This window comes from Arachis ipaensis, chromosome B04 (genome assembly GCF_000816755.2).
Source record: "Arachis ipaensis cultivar K30076 chromosome B04, Araip1.1, whole genome shotgun sequence".
Taxonomy (NCBI): domain Eukaryota; kingdom Viridiplantae; phylum Streptophyta; class Magnoliopsida; order Fabales; family Fabaceae; genus Arachis; species Arachis ipaensis.
Genome location: NC_029788.2, coordinates 111,498,956 through 111,511,519, shown reverse-complemented (window position 1 = coordinate 111,511,519; position 12,564 = coordinate 111,498,956). Strand labels below are relative to the sequence as shown.

General features: G+C 34.6%; 1 pseudogene; it reads right to left on the bottom strand.

The window, feature by feature from the left end:
- Positions 5,127–10,803, bottom strand: LOC107639582 (annotated as a pseudogene).

The following is a 12,564-nucleotide window of genomic DNA, read 5'->3' as shown; positions in this document are numbered from 1 at the left end:
CCTTTCTTCTTGATATTCATGCTTCCATTCGGGTGACAAGGTTGAAGAATTCTCATTTACGCACCAAGACATCTTCTTAGACCTAATCAAATGGGAACTATACCAACTATTGCACTTAGATCTTGGACTTCCAACCATAAGGAACTAGGATTGTGCTGCCAACCACTAACCATCTCCCTCTTACTCTTAAAGCTACAAAGAGCTCTAAGTTGACCATTCGTCTAAAGTAAACCATATTCAAGTGGGAAAGTAAAGGTTAAGGATAAGAATTTTACCGACTTGAATGTTGTATTGGATGGTAATGGCTTCAGGAGAGGTGTTTCTAATGATCTTGCAGATTTCACTCCCTTGTGCTCTTCTTTGAATTCTTCCACCTCTTTGCAAGCTTCTTCAACTTCAATCGCTCCCTTATCAAGTTTTTCTAATTCTTTCCTGTCACTCAAGTCATAAGTTGGAGGTTGAGAAAAGTCTACCTCAGCATCTCCTTCAGATTTACTCGGAGAAGGTTCTTCAAATTCAAGGGGTTCAATTGCGGATGCAAGTTCATCACTAGGATGGCTTGGCTCATGATCATCATCACCAAGGAAACTTGCTTCTTGATTTATTCCGTCTAATTCTTCATAAGAAACATGCCTTGGAGGTTGTGCACTATTCTCCTCAACATTCATTTTGAGTTTCTTGGAGGAATACTCTACAACTCTAGATTCCCATGGAGGTTCAGCATCTCCTAAGTCTTCGACCACTTCTTCCTCTTCAACGATTATAGCTTCCTCCAGTTGTTCCAATACAAAATCCCATTCCTTGTTCTCCACCGGAGTTTCTAATCTCTCCTTCATACTACACTTTTCTATTGATTCTCCACAATTAGCAATGGAAGTGCTTTGAGTGTAGGAGTAATGGGAAGCCAAAGTGTTTACTACCTCGGTCAAGGTAGCCACAAATTCTAGTGTCATCCTTTGAGTTTCATGTTTCTCTTGAAGTAATAAGGTGAGAGAATCATCTATTGGAGCTTGGGGTGGATAGGAGGGTTCATTATTTGGGAGAAAGGGTTCGTGATAGGAGGGTGGTTCATCTTGATAAGGATATGGAGAGGGTTCATTTTGATAGGGATATGGAGGTGGTGTATATTGAGGTGGTGGTTCTTGGGAGTAATTGTGTTAGAATGGGGGTGGTTCTAAGTATGACTTATAAGGCTCATAAGGCTCTTGGTATGGTGGGTAAGGATTAGGGTCATATGGGGGTGTTTGGTAACATGGGGCTTGTGAGTATGGTGGTTCAAAGCTATGTTGAGGAGGGAGTTCATAGGTATTTTGTGGTGGGTGTTGATTGTCACGAAGAGGTCCACCATAACCATTATCTTGGTATGCATCATGGAATGGTTGTTGCTCATGGTACATTGGAGGGAGTTGTTGCCAAGAGGGTTGATCAAATCCTTGTGGCTCCTCCCATCTTTGATTATCCCATTTGATGCAAGCCTTCATTATAATCTCCACTTCCTACAACATAATTGTAACCAAAATCATAGCCAAAGGGGTGAGAGTTCATGGTAACTAATAAAAATAAAAACTAATAAAAATAAGCAATAAAGTCCTAAAACTAACAAAAACTAGCAAACAAGCAAAAGCAAATATTTACAATAACCAATAATAAGGCACACGTTTGCAATTCCCCGGCAACAGCGCCAAAAATTGATGAAGAGAAAAATATCGGTAAAGAAATTCACAAAATAACTTCGTTGCTAGTATAGATCTAAACCTACAAATCAACCTCAATCAAATTTAATTTGTTTGTCACAAATACAAACCCAATAAAAATAAACCGAAGTATTTAAACCTCGAGTCGTCTCTCAAGGAATTGCAGGGAGGTGTACTTATAATTGGTTATGGAAAAGTATATTTTTTGGGGTTTTTAAATGTTGAACAAGGAATGTAAAATGATAATAAAATAAACTAAAAACTAAGAAAAACTCTTAGCAAGGATTGATAATTAGAAGTCCTATCCTAATTATCATTATCAATTGTGATGGTAATTGCCTTTTGCTTTCACTTAGTTAACCTCTAACAATGAAGGTAAGTCAAGTGAGAAAAATCAACTTAGGTTCACAAGTCCTAATCAAAGATTAGATTTAGTGAAGTCTAAGCCAACTAGCAAGTCTCAATTACCAATCAATAAAAGACTTTTGACAACTCAAGAGTCTCTAAATAATCAATCCAAGTTAAGAATAGAGAAATCTAATTTAAAACCCAACCGAGCATTTTATTAAACACTTGGAAGGCACAAAATAAAAACATAGAAAATTAACAAGGAATATTAAACCTAAACAACCAATTGTAAGGAATCAATACCAACAAATGAAGAAAGAAACAATAAACATAAAATACCTCAAATTGCATTAATAAGAATTTGAATCTAACATGGAGGATTCATAAACTAGTTTAGCAAAATGAGAAAATCACAAAGAGAAATAGATAACTAAAGTATAGAATAAATAAGAGTAGAAGAAAGCTAAATCAAACCAAATTAGAAATCTGAAATTGAAAATGACAAAGACTAAAAACCCTAAAAACCTAGAGAGAGGAGAAAGCCTCTCTCTAGAAAACTACATCTAAAACTTAACTAATGTGTATGAAAGTGTGAATGAATAAATATGTGAATTGATTCCCCTCATTCTGCCCACTCTGCAGCCTCTGATACGTGTAGCACGTGGCTCTGTCACGCGTACGTGTCGCCCACACGTACGCGTCGCTTGTCTGACGCACTATCCACGCGTACGCATCGCCTAACAGCAAGGCAACTATGACAAATTACATATCATTTTGAAGCACCGGATGTTAGCTTTCCAACGCAACTAGAACCGCCTCATTCGGACCTCTATAGCTCAAGTTATGATCGATTTAGTACGAAGAGGTCAGGATTGATAACTTAGCAATTCCTTCAATTTCTTGTATTCCTTCCACTTTTGCATGCTTCCTTTCCATCCTCTAAGCCATTCCTACCTTATAAACCCTGAAAACACTTAACAAACATATCACGGCATCGAATGATAATAAGAGAGGATTAGAATTAGCAAATTTAAGGCCAAAGAAGCATGTTTTCAATCATAGCACAAAATTAGGAAGGAAAATGTAAAACATGCAAATTCTATGAATAAGTGTGAGAATAAGGGATAAAATCCACTCAATTCAGTATAAAATAGACCGTAAAATAGCGATTTATCATGGACATTTCAAACTTTTTATTTTCTAAAGTGTAAACAATGTACCCTTTAATTCCATTTTCAAAACCAAGAAAAATAGCTTTCTTTGCCATTGGATCAAATTTAGAATGATTAGCCATGAGAGTTGATACATAGCATAAGCAACCAAAAACTTTTGTATCATTATAATTAGAAGATTTATTAAATAAAATTTCAAAAGGAGTTTTAAAATTATTTATAGAAGAAGGGACTCAGTTAATTAGATAAACTGCATGATTGACAACATAGGACCAAAATGATAGAGGTAAATTAGATTGAAACATGAGAGTACGAGCCACATTTAAAATATGTTGGTGCTTACATTCTACTCTCCCATTTTGTTCGGGTGTTTGAACACAACTATGTTGATAAATTGTGCCCTTTGAAGAAAAGAAATCATGTAAGAGAAATTCTGTTTCATTGTCGAAACGTATATACTTTGGAGTTAAATTGCGTTTCGACCAATGCAATAAAATTCTTGATATGATTTTGCACTTCACTTTTTTATTGCAATAAAACTACCCAAGTGAAACGGCTGAAATCATCAACAATAGTTAAAAAATATTTATGATTTTGGATTGAATTTTGTCGAAACGGTCCCATATATCAAAATACAATAATTCAAAAATTACATTAGCTTTATTAAAACTTGGAGAGAACAAAAGTTTCTTTTGCTTGGAAAAATGACAAACATCACAAGGCTCATCATGAGGCATAGAAGTAAAGGGAAATTATCTATGTAAAAATTTTAATCTTTGTCCAGAAAGATGTCCTAAACAAAAATGCCATAAATTGAAAGGTGTAATGGGTGTTGAATGAGTGGTGTTTATTGTATGAGTAGGAAATGAATTATTTGTTGTGATGGAGGTTTCAAGGACATACAACCCTTCTCTCATGCTACCCAAACCAATCATCTTCAAATTGTTGTCTTGTAAGAAACAAGAAGAGCGTGAAAAAGTAAGTTGACAATTGATCATTAAAGTTATTTTTGAAATAGAAATAATATTAAAATTGAAGTGAGGTAGGTAAAGAACATCATGAAGAGTTAATGAAGTTAAAAATTTAACAACACTTTTATAAAAAGAAGTAACTTTAGAACCATTAGGCATATGAACAGTAACTGAATTAATTTTAGAAAAAAATATGAACCAAGATAAATTGGAAGCAATATGATCCGTGGCACCAGAATCAATGATCTAAGTGTCTGTAAATTTATTTTGTGCAGTGAAATTATTTAAAATAGAATAAGTGTGAAATGAACACAAATAATGGGTACCCAAAGTTGGGTCAGGAAGAAATCCAATTTGGGTGGAGGATGAGAAGCTTTTATCCTTGCTGTCTGAAGATTGAGATTCAGCCTTTTTCAGAAATGCTAGAAGGATGTTGTGTTGGGCTGGAGTGAGGCCCAAAGCCTGCTCTGTGTGTCTTCTCTAAAGATTCATTTCTTCATGAACTAGGACATGAGAAGAAACTGGCGGCGTGGAAGAGTCACGAGGCGGTGTCCGCACAACGCTGGCATTAACAGAGGCAGAGGCACGATCAAGGAATCGTGGTCTCCTTGGATGACGCAGGTGGCCAGGAGGGTAGCCATGTTTGCTCTAACAAACATCCACGGTGTGCCCCCTCTACCACAGTAAGAGCAAATCTTCGAGGAACCGCTGTTGCCGCGTCCTGGGTTTGAAGAGGCATACCCAAGGTAGTGAACTCGTAGTTTTTATCTTGACTCGTTAAGCTAACTCAAAATCGTAATTCGTTGAATCGTGAGACGAAACGTAAATATGACTCGTAAATTATAAAAATTTAGAAAAATTTAATAGCAACAACTAATTTTATAGAGAATAAAATAAATCTCAAATAAACTAAATTATCCATAGAATTATAACTAATATATATACCATAACAAGTTAAAAGTCACAATTCAACACAAATTCACAAATCAAAACATAAATTCACAACTCACAAGTTCATACGACACTAAAATAAATTCAAGTAGCAAATAAACCAACCAAACTACTAGAATGAACAACTAATTAACTAAAATCTAAACAAGTTTTTTAATAATCATTCTATTCTTCATCAGTTATAAAATCTTCACGAGTTTCACAAACTTCTGCATTACCATCTTCATCATTATCAGGAGCAGGAGGAAGAGGTCTTTGGAGAAGTTCTTCAAACTCATCATCATCAAGATAAGGAATTGCCAAAAGATCCTTAGAGGCACCAACAACTCTATTACCACTTGCTCCATCATTTAAATCAGGATCTGAGATTAGAGCATCTAAATCTTCTTCTTCTCCATCTTCGTCAGCAACAATCCACTCTTCATCAGAGTCCAACTCATCAAGACTATAGTCATAATCAAGACTTCTTCTAGTTTGTTTTTTCTTTGCTAATCTTGAATTTGTCATCACAAACACAACATCATTCATGGTTTTAGCTTTCAAACGGTTTCTCCTTTTTGTGTGAACCTTTCAAAAGTAGATAAAAAATATTAGACATTAGTCAAACAACAAGATAGAATTGAAGAATTAACAACCAAATTTATAAAAGTAAAATGCAATTTATATTTAATTACTAACCATCTCAAAAGCGCTCCAATTACGTTCACATCCAGATGAACTACATGTCAAATTCAAGACACGAATTGCAAATTGTTGGAGCTCTGGATGCTGATCTCCATAAGAATCCCACCATTGAGCTGGAGTTTTAGTATAAATTGCATTTTGAGCTACTTTACTACCAAAAAACTCTTTTCAAGTTTTAAAATCTTCAAGTTGAACATCCATCTTAGTGATTAAATCTGGATTTCCTGTCATCCTTTCCATACAAGCATAAAACTGCTTCTTAAGCTCATAAGCAATTTTAAAACCAGAGCTATAATGAATCTGAGGATTCAAATAATAGCCTGCAGCATGCAATGGCCTATGAAGTTGGTTGCCCCATCTTGCATCAATAATATCCCAAATAGGTATATAACTAAAACATAAAAAAAATTAATAAATTAATTACAAAATAAACAATATTTTCAGAATTTAAATTTTTTAACTCTCTTTGGCTTTTGCTTTTCTACCTCTGCCGTTATTACATTTTACAATTACACTTTACACGTATCATTCAACATTATGTACAACTCTTATGCATTAATTAAAAAATAAAATAATTAGACATTTTACCTTGTCTCAACTCCTTGAAATGCATCTCGTATTTTCTTCTTTGCACTTGTCATTTCTTCATAAATAAATCCCATTGCCGGCTTTTCTTCTGAATCCACCATACGAAGCACATGAAGAAGAGGGTAGGCAGCCCTCAAGCAAATTACGACTTCCTTCCAAAACACCTTATCTAACACCACACTTGCAATTATCTTTCCATCTTTTGTCTTTGCAAAATTACTAGAAGTCCATTGATCAGAAAGAAACATTTTTATTAAGGAACCTTTGTTGTCATTGAGACATCCCAAAGTAAGGTAAGAAGTTGCAAAACGGGTCATACCCGGCCTCACCAAATCTTTCCCCTTAGTGTGGATGTGTAGTAGTGCAATAAGAGCAGTTCTAGCATATATGTAAGTAGTAATCTTTCTACCTTTATAAATTGTGTCCTTGTGAAGTGTTACTTTTTTTTCCAAGTCTTCTAACATTAAATCAATGCAATGTGCTGCACAAGGCGTCCAAAACAACTTTTTTCTCTTTTTCATTAGCATTTCTCCTGCAGCTTTGTAGTTAGCCGCATTATCGGTGACAACTTGGATGACATTTTCTTCACCAACCTCTTCAACTACATCATCTATCATTTTAAAGATTTTATCAGCTGTCTTAGTAATGTGAGAGGCATCAATGGATTTCAAAAAAACAGTCCCTTTAGGACTATTAACCAAAAAATTTAGGATGGCCCGTCTTCTCTTATCTGTCCAACCATCAGTCATTATTGTGCAACCAACCTGCTTCCAATATTCTCTATGTTCCTCTAGTGATTGTTGAACAAGCTCCACGTGTTTCTTCAAAAGAGGCACCCTTAATTCATGGTAGGATGGTGGCTTGAATCCTTGTCCGTATCTTATAGCTTTCTCAAACATTCTACTGTATTCCTCGCTCCTTGAAACATTAAAGGGGATGCCATTGTTGTAGAAAAAAGCACTAATCTCTAAACATACTTCCTCTCTCAAATTCTTCTTAAATATATTGTTGATTGTTGTTTGAGTACTAATGCGTGTTTTCTTGAATATGTTGCCATCTAATTCTTTTCCCTTTCTTTTTTCACCGGTAGTGTCAACTTCTTTAGTAGCTTCTCCTGGGCTTGCCCCACCCATGTTTGTTTTCTTCATCAAATTTACTTGTAACCCACTCACAACATCCCACATTTGCTTCTTAACTTCATCATTAACAGTTGTACAAGCCCCAACATCTTTTTGAGTTCCTGCTAAGTGGTGTTTCAATCTATAAACTCCTCCTGAAAAAATTTTATGACAGTATTTACATTGTATCTTCTTTCCATCTTCTCCAACAGATATCCCGTGCTCCCATCCTACATCAGTTCTACTTCCAAGAGCATTCTTAGCAACTTTTTTTTTACAAGCGATTCCAGCTGTACTTCCTGACTGAGAAGCTGGAATGTTAGTCGGATTTTCACTTGCATTAGCTTGATTTGATGCCATTCCTGTTTAGAAAAAAATAAAAACAGTAAATATTCAATGAATCAATTCAATATCATAGTAAAAATTCAACAATTTAACAAAAATTATTGGGATATAGGTGACAAAGAGAAGTTTCAATCAGGGAGCTCAGATGAAGGATCAAGCAGTAAAAATGATAGCAATGAACAAACTGTTAAAACAAACGGTGATTCATTGTCTTCACTAACTGAATATTTCACTGTTTCATACAATGTCCTCATTTGGATACACTGGAACAGACAAAAGCAGACACTTATTATTAGTATCTGACTGTATAATGCAGGAAGCTTTGAATGCCATGATGATGAAATCGAAATAGTTGAATCTCCCAAAGTAATATATATTAAATTGATGATACTAATTTACACATTTTGACTTGATCATTTTGCTAGTTGACAAAATAACTTGGCCAAGAAAATAAATGGTAGAATCTATTCAACTAGAATGATGTGTATAATCCAATTGTAATAACTAAAAATGAGGATATGTTAATAGAAATGAGTTGTTGCAAGTTGCAACATGCATTGATCAAAATATTGGTAAAGTCCTGTTTTCATTAACATGAATTAACATGAGAACAACATAGAAGTGTTGGAATTGGAAGGACACCAGGAGGGGTCTGAATTAAATGGTATAGAGACCCCAAAGACTACTAGTTTAGTGGATGAAAAAATTGAGGATGGTGTTAAAAATCATTTATTAAACAACACTGCTCAAGATGAAGTGAAAAGTTTAGGAGGGACATTGGTGGAAAGCACAGAGCAGTCAACCCACCAAGAAACATTTAGTCGTGAATCAGATGTCAATCAGAGTTAACATTATATATAAACAATTTCATTAATTTTTATCTTAGAAATTAGGAGGATTAAACTGTGTCAAATATTTATAATTTTTAAATGAAACATTAATTAATAAGAAAGAGCTAAAAGCAAAACCATGATATAAGAATGGATAAAAGCAAATCACTTTTTCTTTCACGTTTCGATCGCCATTATTAATCCATGTTTTCCATTATATTATTGTTTTAATACATCAAAAGATGGTGATAGTAAAATAGCCTATTGATTTGCACTGAACCTCAAGTTCAAGTATCGCACCATAATACTACTTCTGAAGCCATTAACCAAAACCAGCTGGTGGATGGAGCTAAGGTAAGTTTATTCATTGATATTTTGTACATTAAGTTTGACAGGACATATTTGTGGAAAAGAGTCGAGGTGCAATATCCTCTCTCAAAATTTGACATATACTCGTAACATACTAGTTATTTTCAGGTCTGAGATCACGGTTTTTCAGGTCTCAAAACTTACTATAATTCGTATAAAATCATAATCTAAATTGAAGAATATAATTAATCTGCAATATAATCAGTAAACCAATAAATATACACAATAGCAATTCAACCTACAATATAATCCATAATAAACAAGTACAACAACAGATTGAACTGACTTTGAAGAGGATCAAAATTAAAAAAGTTTTAACATACCTGAACTACCAGTGAAGGGGAGGAGAAGAGCAGCAGCAATCCAGATTCTAGAAATAGAGAGCGAGAGCCAGAGAACCAGAGACAGAGGCAGAGTCAGAAAGTTTCGCAAAACAATTGCAAATTGATGCTCACACAGTTCAACCACCACCAGTCTAATTCCACAACAACGGCAGCAGGCTGTGACACACCAAATTGGGGATTTTGGTCGCGCGAAATTTAAACTTCAGAGGGATAGAGAGATAGAGTCAGAGAGAGTCAGAGATTGAAAGACTTGAGAAAGGTGAAATTTTGAAATTTTGGCCATGGAGATAAACTGTAAAGTGAGGAAGGTAAAGAGATTAAGGAATTTACTGCTAATCTGCTAGGGCTCCTCCATCTTCCATGGTCTTCTATTCAGATTGGGCCACTGGGTTGGACTGGGCTCCACTCAGGATCAAGAAAAGAGCATCTTCAATCTTGAACGCAACATCGGGGCAGAAACGCGATTCCAGCGGCTCTGCGTTTTTGCGCGGCGATTCCACATGAAGAAGCTTGGTCCTGGATGAGAAGCAAAACCGAGACTGAAGGAGGATGCAGAAACGTGAAATTGTGCGTTTCCACGAGTTGAAACGCGTTTTTGACTACCTTGGGCATACCTATGACTACGGCCAAGAGGAGGACAACGAGTTTCTACGGCAGCAGCAATGGTTCGTTGATCGTCCAAAATTCCAGATGCATTTTGAAGTTGACGTTTGTGTTGAACGACAAGAGCGAAGACCCTGGTGACAGGCGGAAGAGGATCAAGAAGAAGAACTTGTGATCGAACTATAGAAAAACGCTCATCAAGACCTTTAAGGAATTGAATGATAAAATCTTGTGAGCGATGTGTTTTGACTGGGCAATTACAGACGGGAAGAAGACGTGAGTTATCAAGCTCTTTCCACAATGTCTTCAAAGAGGTATAAAATTCTGTTACTGACTAATTTTCTTGTCTAAGAGCATAAATTTCTTCTTGTAATGCTGCAATACGAAGAAGATCACTTTGGGAAAAACGCTCTTTAAGGTCAGTCCATCAGAAGAGGCGGTAGAAAAATAAACAACACTTTAGGTAATAAAGGGAGAGAGAGAATGAAATAGCCAAGACAACACTAGATTATTGCAACACTACCATGTTGGAAACAGAGGAGAAGGAATAGAACCAGTGAAAAAGCCATATTTGTTTTTGGAGATGATGGCCATAGAAAAGGATCAACACCAAGAGTGATAGTTATTGCCAGTAAGGACAGGAGTAACAAGGACAGAGGTTGGATTTTCATTAGGATGAATATAGAAAGGACTAGTGGGATCTTGTGCTACGTTAGAAGATGATTCTGCCATTAGAGGAGAAGAAGACAATAGAGACTGATTATTTGGGTTTGAAGTTTTCACCATGGGTACCAACAGAGCTCAAAAGCTCTTTTTGAGCTCTGATACCATAACAAGAAAATAAAGATAAAAAAATAAAAGATATATATTAAAGTTGTTGTTTACATGATAAAGAGTCATGCTATTTATAAGGATCTTTCAAACTAATCTCATAAATATTTAGCTACCAACTACTAACTCTCAACTACTTATTATTACTTTAACATAACTACTTATTATTGTTCTAATATGCCCCCACAAGTTGGAAGATGAAAAATATCAAGATAATAAATAATAATATATACTATATCTAAATTTATTTCAAGAATATATGTTAAAAATAAAACTGGATATGTTGACACGTGATGGTAGTTAGGTGTGTCCAAGTGTGTCCGGAGAAGAATTTTTTTATTTTTTATTAAGACACAATTGGACACAACAGACACGCGTGTCGGACAAGTGTCGTATCCGAAATGTGTCCGACACGCAAACACGGCAATTCAGCGAAGTGTCAGTGCTTTATAGGTAATATTGGATAAAAACCAGTGACATCTCATCACTAATTAGTAGTCTCTATTCTGTTAGATCTATAACATAAATATATCAGATACTCTTCTTTTTTTTAAAATCCAACCAAAAGTCAAACCTATATTGGTAGAACTTTTTAAAAAATAGAAAATTTTAATTTATACTTTAGAAAAGGGAGTTATATGTATTCCTTGTTTGGTGTACGCCTCTTTTTGAAGTGACACCTAACAACTAAAACACTGATTAAATTTAGTTATAAATATCTTAATCGTGCTAATGACTAATCCAAAGATGCTAACCAAAAGCTTTTTACCACTAGCAATGTTGGTAATATAAGAAAAACCAAATGACATAAGCGTAATTGTCATTTTTGTAAGTTGCAACGAGATTGTTTCATATTCATGAGGAAGGATTTCAAGGTATGGTGGGACTGTGAGAGAAGGTTTTGAAGATCGATGAACAATACCAAAAAAGAATACAAAGTGGATCAACTATATTGCATGACATTTAAGTTATTTGCTATGGTTGGAAACCTTAATCCAAAGTTGCAACATATTACATAGAAAGAGAAACGTGTAAGTGGCGATTTTGGGGAGAAAAGAGGTAGAGGAAAATGATGAAGACCGTATAATAATAATGTCTCAACAAACTTATATTATCCAAGAACTTCAAATAATGCTTTATTTTCCACTAGAGATTAAATCAAACCAATAAAATAAACATTACTTATATAAAAAATTATAATTTAAAAACAGAAAATACTAGACTGCAATAGTTCATGTACATCTTCCATTTCATAATATATTTTTTTTCGGTTTTTAATTCTGCATTCTTTTCTTCCACGTTTTTTCTTCCCTTTAAATTTTGCATTATTCTTCTTTTCCTTATTTGATCCTCAAATTAATCTTTTATACAATAATTTTAAATTTTTTATATTTTTCCATATAGCATATATCTCCTCCTAATTTGCTTCATCCAAATTTTCTTTCTCAACACTCTCAGCTTCTCTTTTTTGATACTCAAATATTGTATCATAGGATGCGATTTCACAGCATTCTTGTTTTTATTTTTGAAGCCACTTCTCGGTTAGATAATCATATACTGCATCATCGTATTCAATTTCAGAGCATAGTTCCCAAAAATTTCTCAATTTTTATGATAATTGTAAAAAAGTGGTTGTAACTTTTTTAACAATTTGTAATAGTATAAAAAATGGAAGAATTTTTGACATGGTTAATTATGAGTCATTTTTTCTTGTAA